This window comes from Balearica regulorum, chromosome 2 (assembly GCF_011004875.1).
Source record: "Balearica regulorum gibbericeps isolate bBalReg1 chromosome 2, bBalReg1.pri, whole genome shotgun sequence".
Classification (NCBI taxonomy): Eukaryota; Metazoa; Chordata; class Aves; order Gruiformes; family Gruidae; genus Balearica; species Balearica regulorum.
The window spans coordinates 31,989,117-32,005,234 of record NC_046185.1 but is presented as its reverse complement, the minus strand read 5'-3'; the positions used below and the strand labels follow the sequence as shown (position 1 = coordinate 32,005,234).

General features: G+C 44.5%; 1 long non-coding RNA gene across 1 annotated transcript; it reads left to right on the top strand.

Annotated features, from left to right (window-relative positions):
• Positions 1-506: 506 nt before the first annotated feature.
• LOC142600340 (uncharacterized) lies at positions 507-14,695 on the top strand. The gene is made up of 3 exons (XR_012833778.1): positions 507-600; positions 4,024-4,127; positions 13,029-14,695. It is a non-coding gene; the product is annotated as an uncharacterized LOC142600340 (long non-coding RNA).
• The last annotated feature ends 1,423 nt before the right edge of the window (positions 14,696-16,118 follow it).

Below are 16,118 nucleotides of genomic sequence, written 5' to 3'. Positions count from 1 at the left end.
CAAGAGAGGGGGAACATCTTCAACTGCTTTTGTCATGGGAGGCAGCTTTCCTATAACTGTACCCTGAGGCCCTCATCGCTAGAGCAGTAACGATGGTGTGAAAACTTGCCCCTTTCCTCCAAAAGGCCTGTAACAACACATACAGTAATGTTGGTGAGTAAGTCTGCCATCTGAGCCCTTGAGCAACATCTGTGCAGAGCAGAGTTAGGACAACATTTGGCATATAAGGACACACAAGCACAGGCAGAACAGAGGAAAGATCAAATTATTGACCAGGCACTCACCAAGCGGTCACTGGCTGTTCTGCTCACCAAATGATGCAAGAATCCCACAGGAAAAAAACCCACCCTAGAACGTCACATGTAATTAAAGACTGCATCCTTGCACAATTGTGCAGGGGGCTAAGTGGAGGGCACAGCTCTTAGCATTTGACTAAAATGCTAATTTCCTTTGAGATACTCTGTTTATCCAAAAATATCTCTTGTTCCATTTAGATCTGGTCGGGACAGCTGTTTCTCCATTTCAACCTGGCTGTGACACCTGGGAGGGTACTGAAGACTGTGAGCAGCATCGCAGTGCCCGAGGAGCAGCAATGAGCTGGTAAGGGGCCTCCCGAGTCCTGCCTGCTGCTGGGGCAGCCCAGCCCTTCTCCCGGGGATTGCTGCATTCATTTCCTCCCCCTGAAAGCAGCGTGTGAGCTGAGAGCAGCACAGGTGGAGAGAGGCAGCTCAAGGGAAAGGCAGGCTCAGGGATACATTATTGATTTGCTGGGGGTGGGGGAAGACTTGCTGGAGAGCAGAGCGAGAACAGGGCAGCTGGGCCCTGTGAGAGGGTGGCTTGCCCCACCAGAGATCAATACACTTCGGCAGGCTGGGGGAGCGCTGGCAAAGCCAGAAGTTAGGAGGTCAGAAGTTCCCTTTGTTCTGTTTGTCTTATGGAAAAAAGAGATAAGGAAATAGGTTTAAGGATCCTGGATATAGGGAAGGGAATAACCTCTTTATTTACTCAGTAGCACAGCCCATCCAGCAGTGACGGTTTTTTTGAAGACTGTTTTAAGATTGTCTATAGCTGAGGAAACAGTGACTGGTAAGGGTGGGGAATGTAGAGAGTTTAGTGCATGTTTGTTGGGTTACTTTTGGTTTGAAATAAGGGCAGCTTCAGGGACAAGTGGCCAAGTTCCCAAGCCAGTATTTTGTGGTTTTACAATCACACTTTCAAAAATGTTTTCTCCTTCCTGTTGCTGTGCGGAATATCCACCAAAATAGCCCGAAGATTGCCAGCACACCAGGCAAAAGAAAAAAATATTGCTAATAGCATCTGTTTTGCAGTTTGTGTGGCATACAACACTAGGAGACAAATAGGTTTGAAATGCAAGTGTGTTTTCTATTGTTTTTAATTTGACAGTGACTCTTTAAGAACATAACATTGCCTCCAGAGTTTATTTTACAGTTCCCAGTAAATACGAGTTAGGCTGCCAGGCGTGGTTACTTTGGGGTTTTTTTAGTTGTTCCTAAAATCATGGTCTAAAAACTCCTAAAATGCAGATTGTGCTGTTGCATGTTTTTGGAAGGACTTGTTCATTGCGTCCCCACAGCATTCCGTACTCTCCTTTACTGTTGCACATTTGCATTTAAGTCTGTATTCAAATAAATAATTTTCATAACTTTGTTCTCTTTAATAAGAAAATATGGAAAGCACTTCCCTTTGTTTTTTTGGAATAACTATGATACAAAAATAGTGAGCTAAACAGGGCAGAAGTGGTCACTGATGTGTGACTGCTCATGCCGATAGTGTGCCTCTTGGGATGGCTTTGGACCATGCAGCCAGTACTTCTCAGGCAGTGCCCAGGCACCAGCCAGAAACCATTCCCAGTAGGCAGCGTGGGGACTTATTTTAGGAGAGGAGAATACTGCCACATGGTCACAAGCCAGGCAGTGCTGCTGGCCCTTAGAGTCAGAGGACCCGCACTGAATCTGTTCAGGTTGCTAATACCAATGTACCTGAAAGGATGTATTTATAAAGGAGGTAATTGCCCATTTTCAAGTGGAAGGCTGAGGAGCAAACGATGAGGTGAAGCAGCCAGGGCAAGCAATAGGAGATCCTGGGGTACACACAAATCTTTTTATTGAGTTTCAGGGCCATAGATTCACAATGTTGATGTTTCAGGTTTTGATAATCGGGTAACTAGTATGAAGCACTGCCACAAATCTCAGATTCATTAAGTACTTAGCTGTCCTACACCTGCCCTATGTAATGGTCCTGGTCCTACGCAGAATCTGTTAGGAGGATCTCAAGCCTGTGGAACATGTAGGGTGTATGGATCTGCTTGCCTGGTTTCCTTATTGAACGGATAGTGATTTTAAGTAACAAAATGCAGATTTGTGTTACATTTCAGCTGCACCAGATATTTCTGAGTAGTCTTCATCAGAAAAATGTGCGTTTCCTCTAGGATGTGAAATATGAGCTACAAGGTAAAGGGAGAAAGAAGCTGGATAAAATTTGTATTTTCTTCTTCTAATAGAAGTGTGTAACCTCTGGCAGTGAGTGTTGTGTCAGCTGGCTGTGTTCATGCCTCAGACATTACTGCTAAGCCTGCCAGTGTCTGTCTGTGAGAGACCAACATCAATTTGAAGAAGGGAGGTGTCAGGAACCTGTCTCCTTCGGCATACTGCTTCATCCATTCAACCACTAAACTTAGGGATACAGCAGCTGTAAAACAACAAAATGAATTCCAGCTTCCCTTCCCCTCCCTCCCCAAACCCCCTGGATTCTCCCTAAATAATGTCTGTGGTCACCTATTTAGGTTACTTGCAAAGTTTCCACTTACCACAGTCATTTCGTAGGAATGAGTGTGTTCCTTCAGTGCTAGACAGTATGGCTTTGTGATAATAGCAGAAATAAGGAATGGGAAAAAGACCAGAGGAAAGTAGAGGCCCTGCCTGCTACTGTCGTTTTACCAAGTAGCCTGAGCAGAGAATCAGGGAAAAGCCAGGCAGTACATCATCCCGAGCTATCACGTCAGTTAAGACCAAGAGCAATTACTGACAGTTTCACAGGGTTAAGATGACATTGGCTTGGATGATGTTTGTTCAGGCAAGAAGGCTGGCTGTGCAGTTAACCCCAAGCACTTTTAATTTGTCTGATTCACAGGTTGCCACATCTGAATATAGTCCAGTTAAGCGTGGAAACGGAACAAGGGGGCCCAAATGCACTTTAAAACTGCCTTCCTTAAAAACAAGACAGCAAATGCAAGTCCTCACTTCTAAAGCAGCGCAGCTCTGAAATCCCTGAGGTTCTGCTCCTCTCTCCTCCTGTTAGGCTGTACGAATATCTGGTGAGTTTAAGTGACTGAGACTTTCACTGGAGTGTCTTGGGGACGTGAAGCTTCATCCTAGCAGTAGTCTTATACCCCAAAACAGGTGTCTGTAGAAGAGCAGGTGGGCTATGCAGTTGAGAAGCCTTTAAAATCGAGTGACAAGCTCACTTGCTACATACTTGACAGGTCTTTTTTAACTTAAGAAAGACACAGATGTTAAGGACAAGGTTTTATGCATGCATGCAGTAGAGAAGAAGAGCTCTTTCCAGCACAGAATTGGATATGTGTGGAATCAGGATGTGCTAACCCAGACTCACACAGATAATGTGCTGAATTCACGTGCTCCTTTGTTTATGAGTTTGAAATTTCCAAAGGTGCCTCTGGGATTTAGGTATTCAATTTCAGTGGTACCAGGGTGCTTAAATACTGTAATTAGAAGTACAGACTTACTGTGAGGACACAAAGAGAAGAGCTAAGTGAGTTTGAGAAATCTTTTTTTTTCACCAAAAGCGATGCCAGTATATGTTCCCAGCCCCCTTCAAGCTGCCATAGCTGTGCACCGTTTCAGTGAGAATGGCCTCCTTGAACAACTCCAGCAGTTAGGCTTTTGTAAATGGGCTTTCAAAGGTTCTGGGTTTTTCCTTAGCAGTATGGAGGAGGACAAACCTCTTTTGAAATGCTTGTTGACTCTACTCTGTATCTTACAGGAGGGGCATCCTGGCTTGACCCAAAGAAATCGGCAGTGTTTCTGAAATGAGCTGTCACTGCTTTTGCATCACTCTTAAGTGGAAGGCTTTCTGTGCTTGGTGTTGTAAGTGTCGAAAGCCTCTGACCTACACAAGTCTACAGCCACATAACTCTGTGTTTCCCTTTTTTTTTTCAGTCTTTCATCAGAATTGTGGAATACAGAAAAATGGTTACATTTCCCCAAACAATGCTAATAATCAAATATGAGAACAGTAGAAAATCTGTATGTGAATTTGAATCTTACAGAAAATTCAAGTGGATTTTTGTATAGCTTATTTTTAAAGCTAATAAGTAGCTCAAAATGTACTTCATCTTTGGAATTTCACATGAAAACCACTTCTAAAAGAAAACATCCCTGTTTCCCTTTTTCTCAGTTCCAGAGGTACTTGCCACAGCTTGTCCTTCATTTATCTTTTTTATTTGCTTGCTTCTTGCCTTTCAGGCCCAAGTTGATACCTTCTGTCAATTACAGAAATAGCACTCCTTTACGTTACATGCCCAAGCCACCAGCCTGCATTTTAGACAATAGTAACTTCTCCTGTCCTACTTTGAAAAGGCTGGTGGGCTGACCTTGCCAAATGGTTTCTGTGGGCTCTTACGACATGTAAAGGGAATGGTAGGAAGAAAAGACGCGAACATGGTAAAGGGATGAACTACAGCGCACAGCAGTGTAGCTGATGGGTATAGAAGATGGCTAAAGGAGTACTGTGCTGGTTCTGGCTGGGACAGAGTTAATTTTCTTCATAGTAGCCAGTATGGGGCTGTGTGTTGGATTTGTGCTGGAAACAGTGTTGATAACACAGGGATGTTTTCGTTACTGCTGAGCAGTGCTTACACAGAGCCAAGGCCTTTTCTGCTTCTCCCACCACCCCACCAGCGAGGAGGCTGGGGATGCACAAGGAGTTGGGAGGGGACACAGCCAGGACAGCTGACCCCAACTGACCAAAGGGATATTCCATACCATATGACATTATGCTCAGCGTATAAAGCTGGGGGAAGAAGGAGGAAGGGGGGGACGTTCAGAGTGATGGCGTTTGTCTTCCCAAGTAACCATTACACGTGATGGAGCCCTGCTTTCCTGGGGATGTCTGAACACCTGCCTGCCCATGGGAAGTGGTGAATGAATTCCTTGTTTTGCTTTGCTTATTTGTGTGGCTTTTGCTTTAGCTATTAAACTGTCTTTATCTCAACCCACGAATTTTCTCACTTTCAGTCTTCTGATTCTCTCCCCCATCCCATTAGGGGGAGAGTGAGTGGCTGTGTGGGGCTGAGTTGCTGGCTGGGGTTAAACCAGGACACGTGCAGAAGGTTGAAGGAAGGAAAAGACAGAGGAACATTTTAAGACACTTTCAGCAAAGCACTTGTATGTCTCTTTTACAGTGCTGTATTTTGTGGCAGTGCTTTACAGAGCTTATCAGGAACACCTTTAAAAAGGCTTGGCCTCCATCTCACTCATTTATGTTGCCATCTAAGCCAATCATTTTACTGGCTTCCCTTCTGTTTTTTTCTTTATCCATTGGGAAGTTCCTCCTCTCCCTCCCTTTTTCTCTACACAAGAAGCTCGTTAGCTGTCCACTACTGTCTAGTCTTTTTCCCTCCCATGCCGGACACTGTCTGATCATTTCAGATAACTTTGAAGTACTTTAGAAAATACTATGCTAAAATTCCTCCAATTTTGATGCAGAAACCATTGCCAGCTTAAGAGGAAACATCTTCACTGCATCTAAGCACCGCTCTATGATGAGCACAGACTATCTTACCTTTCATCTGTACTTTGTCCATGGCTGCTGTCCCTGCAAGCCCATTCTTCACTTTCCTACCTCAGCTTGTGCCAAGAGTAGGATCCAGCTAAGTGAGCTATAACGACGTGCACTAAAATGGCTCAAGTTTATCTTTACAGCAGACCAACAAGCACAGGCCTTTCAAGAAGTAGGATCAACAAAAGGGTGCCTCCCTAGAGCAAACAGAATTGAACAAAGATGTGAATTATACTCGTATGGATGACACAAATAACGGAATAGAAGTGTTCTCAGAGTAATAATTGTGATTCCCTCAACAAACAAGATAGATGTCCAAGGTACCGAACCCCAGTCCTGTTAATCTGAACCATTACTTGCCCTCTAACAGCATACTTTGCCTTCCATGTAGATTTAATTCATTAAATTGAATTGCATTTTAACAGGGACAGATCAAAGAAGTTGCTACCAGACATCTTTGTCAGATTTTAAGAAGTCTATTTTTAAATCAGAAACTAGGTGACATAAAACATCTGATAACCTGTCCTCAGAAATAGTCGTTTGCTCAGTTTACAAAGCAGAATCCTCTGCCTGCTCTAACCTGCCAGGAAAAGATTATAATATCCTCAGAAACAGCTTACACGCATGCTGGCCTTCACTGTGCTGGAACCAAACTGGTTTAAGCAAGCCACATTTCCTGTCTGGTTCAAGGTACTGCCTTTTCACACCTGGGAGGTTTCTTATGAAGGAAGAGTTGTGATCTGCACTTGTTGCAGTCTGAGCAGTGCTGGTTTGAAGTGTCCCTGCGGTGCTGAACACAACCTGCCAGCCCTTTGGGCTAGCCACAGCACTCTGTTTTCTCAGTGGAGAACACCCTGCAACCCCATACATGTTCCAACTCACAAGCAACAAGATCTCAGCCTGCACCGTGGGTCATATAGGTGGGGACTGCACCTGGCTTGCTCCCCTGGGAAAGCCCTGTAAGACAAGGCCAGCACAAATACACTGCAGTAGGTTGCCCCTTTATGTACTCTGTCAGCATTCGAAGCAAACATATGTGCAATCCTGGGTCTGCAAGAGGGAAGGATGCTTCCTAGCAGGAGCACTTCTCCTATGAAGACAGGCTGAGAGAGTTGGGGTTGTTCAGCCTGGAAAACAGAAGGCTCTGGGGAGACCTTATTGCAGCCTTCCAGTACCTGAAGGGGGCCTGCAGGAAAGCTGGAGAGGGACTGTTTACAAGGGCATGTAGTGACAGGACAAGGGGTAATGGCTTTAAACAGAAAGAGGGTAGATGTAGATTAGATATAAGGAAGAAATTCTCTGTGAGGGTGGTGAGGCACTGGAACAGGTTGCCCAGAGACGCTGTGGATGCCCCATCCCTGGAAGTGTTCAAGCCCAGGTTGGATGGGGCTTTGGGCAACCTGGTCTAGTGGAGGGTGTCCCTGCTCATGGCAGGGGGGTTGGAAGTAGAAGATCTTTGAGGTCCGTTCCAACCCAAACCATTCTGTGGTTCTATGTTACAGGAGATAAGACATATCCCACCCTCCTGCTTGGCTTCACAATCCAGCATTAGGGTAGAGCTTTGTTGCTGTTGTAATTACCATTCTTGATACAAACTTTGACTTGAGCTTACCTCAGTGAAAGTTGCAGGTGTTTTGCTGGACAAGTAAGAAATCAGAACACTTAGGTTCTAATATTTCATATGTTTTGAGTTCAGGATAAAGACTGAAAAATATGACCACTCCCCCCTCCAAATGAAAAATTTAGAAATGTTCTTATGTGGAAAGTTTCATTTTGACATTTTCCAGGTTGAAACAGTTCTTTTTGGTTTTGTTTCACATGGAGATGTATACTCACAGGTAGTTTTAGTCCCTCTGCTTTATAGGCCTCAGGATCTATGTCCCATTCAACACGGTCACAGTTCTTTTAGTGCAATGTTCCAGTCCAGCCAGAGAATAGTGTGTTAAGGGAAAAACCATCTTGACAAGAAGAACCATCCCACAGAGGAAAAAGGATTAAGTATCTCAGATTACACCTCCCAGAATGTCTTATGGGGCTTAGGCACAAACAGGTTACTACCGAACTGATCCAGTTTGTTTCCAGTGTGTTCTAGCAAGCCATGTTTGAATTAAGATGATTGATTCACTGATCAAATACTTCATTTTTCTAGGCAAAAAAATATTATTAACTTCTTCATAGTTGCATTTTCCTATAAAAAGTGTTTTGGTTTTAAAGCAATTGTAAAACAATATATTTTGACAATGATCCTCTTATTTACAGACCTTAATACAGACTAAGGACACCCAGACTCAACTCTTCAAAGTCTTGATCAGGAAAGAAAGCTTTCAAATGCTTACTAAACAGGACTACTATAAACTAGATTAACCTCTACCATAGCTTTCCTAGACAGAAATGTCACTTCCAACCTGATTCTCCTCCACTGTTGATCTTCCCCTCCGGTAACCAAGTTCTTCTTGTCTGCAGCACAAGCAGAACAGTTCTGTTGTGAAAGAAGGAAATCAGCACAGCTGCAAGTTCTGAGACTTCAGTTTTATTCTGAGCTGACACAGAAGAAGAGCTGAGGTTGAAGGATGCCATTCAGAAATTCCAAGAAGCCAGTTTAGTTTGAAATAGACTGAAGGAGAGAGAAGCGTTACTCAATACTGCAGCTTTCACAATATAAAAACTGTATTTTCATCTTCTGTCACAAGTCATTAGGAATATTGGTTCCTGTTCAGATAACCTCACTGCTGAGTGTACCTCAGTTAGAGGTACTGCTTTTATAATTTTACTGTCTTTGTCTATGCCTTAAGACAGCCATTCTGAATTTCCCAGTGACACCTGCAGTTGTGACCCCTACAATGAGAATTCAATACTTCCCATCTGTCTGGATGAAGAACTGTGGTAACCAAGCATTTCCTCTGACGTCCACATGCATCCTTCTCCCCCACAGCCTTCGTGTCTGTACTCTGGCACAGTGTTTGAAGTCAGCAAGTGAACAATACACACTGCAGAGTCTCCTTTCTGAATTTTGGGATTGCAGCTGCCAGCACAGTCTCCCCTTCTTCTAGAAGTAACAGGGAGGAGTCACAGCCCTGTGCTCTGGCCAGCTCCCACTTTGGGTAATTACACCTTGCTTGCCTATATCCCCCTTGCAGATTTAACTAGATACGATGTTCAATTCGCTTCCCACCAGAGCTTGTCATGTAGTATGCTGGGTGGTTAAGATACAGTTCACCGAGAAGATGGTGGATAGCCTTTGTGTATCTGAAACATTCTGAAGTCCTTCTAGGTGAAATACAGGCTGTGGGCATCTGAGAGAAAACAGCATCTGAACAGACTCAGCACAGCCTTGAGTCTTTAGACTATGAAAAAAGAAAAGCCGTTACAGATGCAACTGTAACCTGATTCCTGATGAAACATGCACTGCACAGACTCAAGATCCCACCTTAAGATCAGAAGAGAAAACATCAAAACCCAAGACAGACCTCAGTATCTAGTGGTTCACTTCTCTCCCCTTATGACTGGGGGACACCGCACTCAGGGAACTGTTGTCCATCTTACCCTAGAAGAGCAATGCCACTAGGGATTTCCCTGCACTCTGCAACTCTGGGTTCCTGGCAGCAGGAGGCTGCCTATGGAGTTCTGCCGCTCCAGGAAATCTGAGCTGCCAGAACAGCGTGTGAGAGCCTTGGTGCTGCTAACACAGGAGAGGCTGCACAGAGAACTCCAGAGCCCAGACCTCATGGGTGCAACGTCAGAAGTTAGCCCTAGTGTATCTGTCTCCCTCTGGGAATGTCAGACACATCACCACATCAGACAAAAAGTACATTAGCGTACATATTTCATCAGTGCTCTACATATTCTAGCTCCAGCCCTGCAACCCATCAACAACTTATTGCTTGTGTTGTGAACTAGCAGACTGACCACACGCCATACCTCTTACCAGCCTACCAAGGTAACTGCTACTACTATTAACTCAGTAGCAATACATATAAGACATAATTTCTCTCCTAAAGCCTAGGAAATCAGAACACCACTACCCAGCAAAAATAAACCAACAGTGTCTCTTTCTTTCCTTCTTTCATCATAAGAAACCTGAATCACCAAGACAAACAACCTAGTCCCCTCCCAAACTGGAAGCCTTTGAAGTCTCTGAGCTGGGCACCCAGCCCTGTGAGTCAATTCATGTCAGCTGTGCCTGTCCATGCTCCCCAGGAGGGCAGCTGCCCTGTGGAGGTCTTAAAGGGCCTCCATGGTCTGTTACATATCCCCTGTACGTAGTGCTCTCTAACACTTGTACCCATTTGTTGGCTTGCTGATGTTAATGTTCTGTGAACTCTTATCAGATGTATTTATTACCATGGTTGTTAATGTTTTGGGAAGGCACAGCCTGGCTTGAGTTCAAAGGGGGACCATGGAGAATGGAAAATAAGCCCTGAAGGTGCTTATTTCAGGAGCCTGACTAATGCACCTTACTAAAGAAAATGTTGAAAAAGGCAGCGTGATGAGTGGGTGTTGATACTCACAGCTGCAAAAGGTGTTTTAGCGCAGGGCTTTTCAGTTCTCCATAGCAAGATCCAGTTTCTTGCTATTGATGTTAGAACCTCCAACAATATATCAAGTGAGGTATATTTCTGAGAGGGGAATGTAACTAATCACAGGGGAGACCACAGGGGACATCGATCAATTTGTCATTGTATGAGATTTTAAAAAGAGAAAAAGAAAGTGGTGCTGCATCATCAGAGACATGCCAGTGTGCCAAGGAGAGTAGGGCATATGTGGGATGTGAGGTAGCAAGATCTTGAGGTCTCTCTTTTAGCTCAATAATATATGCAAATCCTTTGTGTTTCTGCAGTGTAGTCTGTGAAGGTGGCAGTGGAAAGATGTTCAAGGTCATGTTGTGATCTAAGAACACTAGAAAATGAGGTGCTGCCTCTTGTGTTATTACTAGTGGATTTATTTGAATGCAGAGCAACATAAGAAACAATCGTTGTCCCATTTAATTCCAGGGAGACAATGCTGCAAGTGCAAGAGCTTAAAGCAAAAAATCTCAATACATTTTGTCATTCTCATCTCTGCAGATCCTTTGTTCAGTGCTTATTAGTACAAAAATCATGTGAAGGAACACAAAATAAAGTAACTTGTTGCTCTCTAAATCTCAGATAGCTCTTATCTTCACAAGGAAGATGGTAGTGAAGGCAGGACAGTGTTGATGATGGATACAAGTTTGTAACTGTGGATGTGGAAGTCAAGGAGTGATGGGGAATGAATCTGCAGGGTGAACTGATACTTTGGAGGACGTGAAGAACAGATGCTCTTTACAGCCAAGGAGAATAAAAGCTTGCTTTTCCTGGAAGATATGTTGCTTTGTGGAAGATTTGTGTAGGCCAGGATGAGAGTTCCAGTTTGGGTGCTCTCCTAGCAACTTTCTGTAGTTCCTTTCAGTGGCTCTTTTTTTCCTGAGCTATCAGGGTGCTTATGGTAGTTGTTTGATGGGAATTCAGCCTGTATGAACAAGGTAAGGCAGAAAATTTCCATTGTGTTCCTTTTCAAATCAGGTTTAGTTAACAATATTCATACTACAAACTACTTAAATATTATGTGGGCTTCAGTATTTTGTGACATTTCTAATAGCACTGAGAAGTACAGTTGACCTCTTCACACCATCCATACACTGTTTCTTCAGTGTTCCCTTTGAAGAAGAAGAATGAAGATGAGACTTCCTTGCCAACAAGGGTCAGCGTGTTTCATACACTCAAAAAGCTGAAAAAAAAATAATAAAAAGACCTAACCCCAGTGAGAAAACAGAGAAGAGGGCTTCACCTGGTCTCGCCTGGTGTTAGCCCTGTGAGAGAGCGGCTGCCCACAAGTGGGGAGCTGCCCTGCACAGAGGGATGGGGCCAGAGCTGGCAGCTCTGCTTTGCCTCCTGTTTCCCACTGGGGAAGGAAGCAGCGGCTTGTCCTTCCGAGAAAGTTGACTTTCCGACTGCCTCTGTCCTGTTCCCTGTCATCTCAGGGCGCTACTCCTGGCCCGTAGGTCCCAGCGTTGTACCATGTATCTCAGCCCTGCCAGCCCTGGCATCAAGCCCGGTTTGCAGGGACAGTGGACAGGGCAAGCTATGGTCCCAGGAGAGGATGAGGGGTCTTTTTAGTAAGTTGAAAAGAAGATAAAGAATCAAGGGTCTGCTAGGAACAGGTTTGTCTCTTCTCATTGAACTCAGCTTAGCCTTGCAATGAAGGGCGTAATTAGGTGTCCCTCTCTGTAGCTTGTGTTCTTTTATTGTATGAAATTATAACCCTAACTTAGGTGCAAAAATAAAACAAAGATGTTAGAAGGAGATTTCCATTTGTAACATTTCTATTGGGAGCTGAATCCACCCTAACTGAGGTAAGCAGAAAGGGTTTTGTGAAGGACATGCAATTTTGCCTAGACTTTATAGATTTAAACTGGAGACACAATGGGGAAATTAGGTCAGAAAAAAATTTACATTTTTACATATATATGCAGTCACACAATCAGTCATATGGCAAGAAGGCGTGTACTGCACTGGATCAAAGGGGAAGAGCCTAGCATGAGATTAAAGGGGGGATAATTGCAAGCAACCAGAAAGTTTTATAATAGAGGTGATAATAATATACAGCAGAGGAAGGAAACTGCAAGGAACAGAAATGAGGATAAAATGCAAATAAAAGACATCCTTTGATCCTTTTGGCTTTCTCCTTCTATAGCAGAATTATTTTATCACCCACTTACTTCATTTCCCTTCCACTTTCATCTTGCTTTCCTCTGATAGCTTTCTAGTTCCCCTGCCCTGACACTGCACCAGGTCTGCCTCCCTCCACATGTCTTGTAGCAGTGCAGCACAGGATGCATCTTTATTGAGTGCCGATTCTAAATATGAAACATCTTCTGTGAGAGACTGTACTTCTCATTTTGCTGCTGACTTTGGGAAGCAACAGAGCTGGTGGAGGGAGGAGCTCTGAAAAATCACCCCACGTAGCGAGCTGTATGGCGTAAGTTTAGTCTGAAATGCCAAAACTCCTGACCACCGTTGTGGGAGAAAATGCAAACATTTAAAGAAAAGAGAACCCAAGAAAGAAGCAGCCTAGGAATGGGATTTTCCAGATATTTTTTGAAATTTCAGATTTTTACCAAAGCTGTGGAAGTAAAAAACATTTTCCTTCCTCCTTCCATCCCTTATTCTGTATCCTGTTTGTTTTCACAGGTCAAGAGGTCTATGACCAGAAGGAAGGAACCAGCCCTTTCTTAAGAGGATGTCATCTGAGTCTCCTAACAGAAACCTCTGCATACAGCACTTTAGAAAGCCTGGTCAGTCCTAGCTAAATGCTCAGCCTAAACTTGGTTACGTGAGTCACCACTTTTTGCAAATGTTATACCTCAGGCTTGATGGGAAATAACAGCAGTGATACTAATATATACCAGAGCAAGGAACCTGCAAGGAACAGAAAAGAGGGGAAAAATGAAGAGTGAAAATAAAGAGCCAGTTTCTGCTCTAAGATATCTAGAAGGTGTGTTGATGGCCTAAAAAAATGGGTAAAAAGCATGTCTGGCAGTGATTTCTGGGAGTGGCTTGCTCTCTGCTAGCTGTGAGGGGGTGAGACTGTAAAGCACAGGGGCTTTAGCTAGAAGGACTCTCATGTTTGTGTTTGAGTGTTCCATCTGTGTGCGAAGATGAAGACATCCTCAGTGCCCTCCCATTTCTGAGGGTGCACTGGGAAGGCCTGCTTTGTACATAGTGCTTTTTCTGATAACAGCAAAAGAGCAAGGCTGCAGGAATGAATTTGTTCCCTCTTCTGAGATAGGACTCAGGGCACCCTTTTTACTGAATGCTTGTGTGGGCACTGTTAGTGAGAGCCTTGCTGCTTTGAGGGTAGGGGATGACCTGCATCAGCTGGAGAGTAGGTGAGGTGTATCCTGGGGAGTAGGAAGCAGATCTAGTGGGGCAGGTACAGGTGTAACAACATGAAAGGGTGCCTAGTGCAGCTGGACTTTGGAGTGGGATGAGAATGTGATTAATCCTGTCCTCCTTGCCACAGCCTGCAGGCTCTGACAGTTGGCTCCTGGCAGAACGAGTAGTTTCTGCTTCCTGTGACTTTAAATGGGTTCACCATTTATTAAAAATATTTGTTTTTCCACTTACTGACTTATTTTCTGATCCTCAGGAGCTTACATAGAATGGGTGAATTGATTTGAGTGATACAGACAAGTGTTTAGAGGAGTGAATAAAAGAGATATAAAGTATATACGCCTCACTGCCAGTTGTTGTGTTACACCATGCTGGTGAGAAATGGGGCAACAAGAAAGATGTCAGAAGTGAGACAGGAGACTTTTGGACTTCCACAGATTAATTAGTCAAATGCACTCTACCACAAGAGTTGAGAGAGGGATGCTCCGTGCCTTGTACACAATGACATACGTCAGTATTGGTGATAAAACAATACAAACAGAGCTCTGATCTGCAAGGATCAATGACAAGATTTCTGTTACTCTAGCGGTTCCCAGCTAAAGCTGTTCCTAAAGCTTTGCAAAGAATTTAGATAAATCCTTGTCAAATTTAAGAACTGTTTTTACCTGACAGATTCACCATGTTTCAGTGTTGTGTAGGATTTTATGTGCTCAGGAGTTAAAAATGAAAATTTAAAGGGGGTGTGTGTGCCCTCTGGGATGTGGTCTTTCTGTTCTCTGAGTTCCCAGCCGGTGTCTGGAGGCCAGCCTACCTTTCTTCAACCTCGCCGTGGTCTTGAGTTTTGCGCCTATTTTGGCGACTGCAGATTCATTGTGTACCACAAGAGGTCAGCACGGGATAAGTTTGCGCTCCAGTGAATGGTCTGGGAAAAAATGTCGGGTATGGAGAACGTGCGGTTCCCACCTGTTTCAATAGAACTGGTGAGCACTGAGTTGCTTTCAGCAACAGTCGTATGTAACACAATTTTAACTTGCATATATTTTTAATGTAATATATTCTAAAAGTATTGGTTTATAGTTATTTGCCCTTTTTCTGCCTGTTCTCATTTTGAAAACTAATTTTGTGAAAAGAGTCTCTGGACCATATGTGTGTGTGTGTATATATACACACACACACACTATATATGCACACATATTATTATACCTATATTATATATATAATAATATATATATCTGTGGTGGGTTGACCCTGGCTGGATGCCAGGTGCCCACCTGGCACTCTGTCACTCCCTTCCTCAGCTGGACGGGGAGAGAAAAATACAATGAAAGGCTCATGGGTCTAGATAAGGACAGGGAGAGATCACTCACCAATTACCATCAAAGGCAAAACAGATTCAACTCAGAGAAATTAATTTATTATTAAGCAAAACAGAGTAGAATAATGAGAAATAAACCCAAATCTTAAACCACCTCCCCCCACCCCTCCCATCTTCCCAGGCTCAACTTTACCCCCGATTTCTCTACCTCCTATCCCCCAGCGGCACACAGGGACGGGGAATGGGGGTTACGGTCAGTTCATCACACGTTGTCTCTGCCGCTCCTTCCTCCTCAGGGGGAGGACTCCTCACACTCTGCCCCTGCTCCAGCGTGGGGTCCCTCTCACGGGGGACAGTCCTCCACCAACTTCTCCAGCGTGAGTCCTTCCCACAGGCTGCAGTTCTTCATGAACTGCTCCAGTGTGGGTCCCTTCCACGGGGTGCAGACCTTCAGGAACAGACTACTCCAGTGTGGGTCCCCTACAGGGTCACAAGTCCTGCCAGAAAACCTGCTCCAGTGTGGGGTCCTTTCTCCTGCCAGGAGCCTGCTGCAACATGGGCTTCCCACGGGGTCACAGCCTCCTTCAGGTGCCTCCACCTGCTCCAGCGTGGGGTCCTCCATGGGCTGCAGGTGGAATCTCTACACCCCCTCATCCTTCCTCCACGGGCTGCAGGGGGACAGCCTGCCTCACCATGGTCTTCACCATGGGCTGCAGGGGAATCTCTGCTCTGGCGCCTGGAGCACCTCCTCCATCTTCACTGACTTGAGTGTCTGCAACATTGTGCCTCTCACATTTCTCACTCCTCTCTCTGGCTGCAATTGCTCTTTGTGGGTTATTTTCCTTCTTATCTATGTTATCCCAGAGGCGCAACCACTATTGCTGATGGGCCTTGGCCTTGGCCAGTGGTGGGTCCATCTTGGAGTGGGCTGTCAATGGCTCCATCTGACACGGGGGGAAGCTTCTGGCATCTTCTCACAGAAGCCATCCCTGTAGCCCCTCACTACTAAAACCTTGAGTCACACAAACTCAACACAATGTTAAAAATGCTGGTAATAGTATTATGAAGGAAAG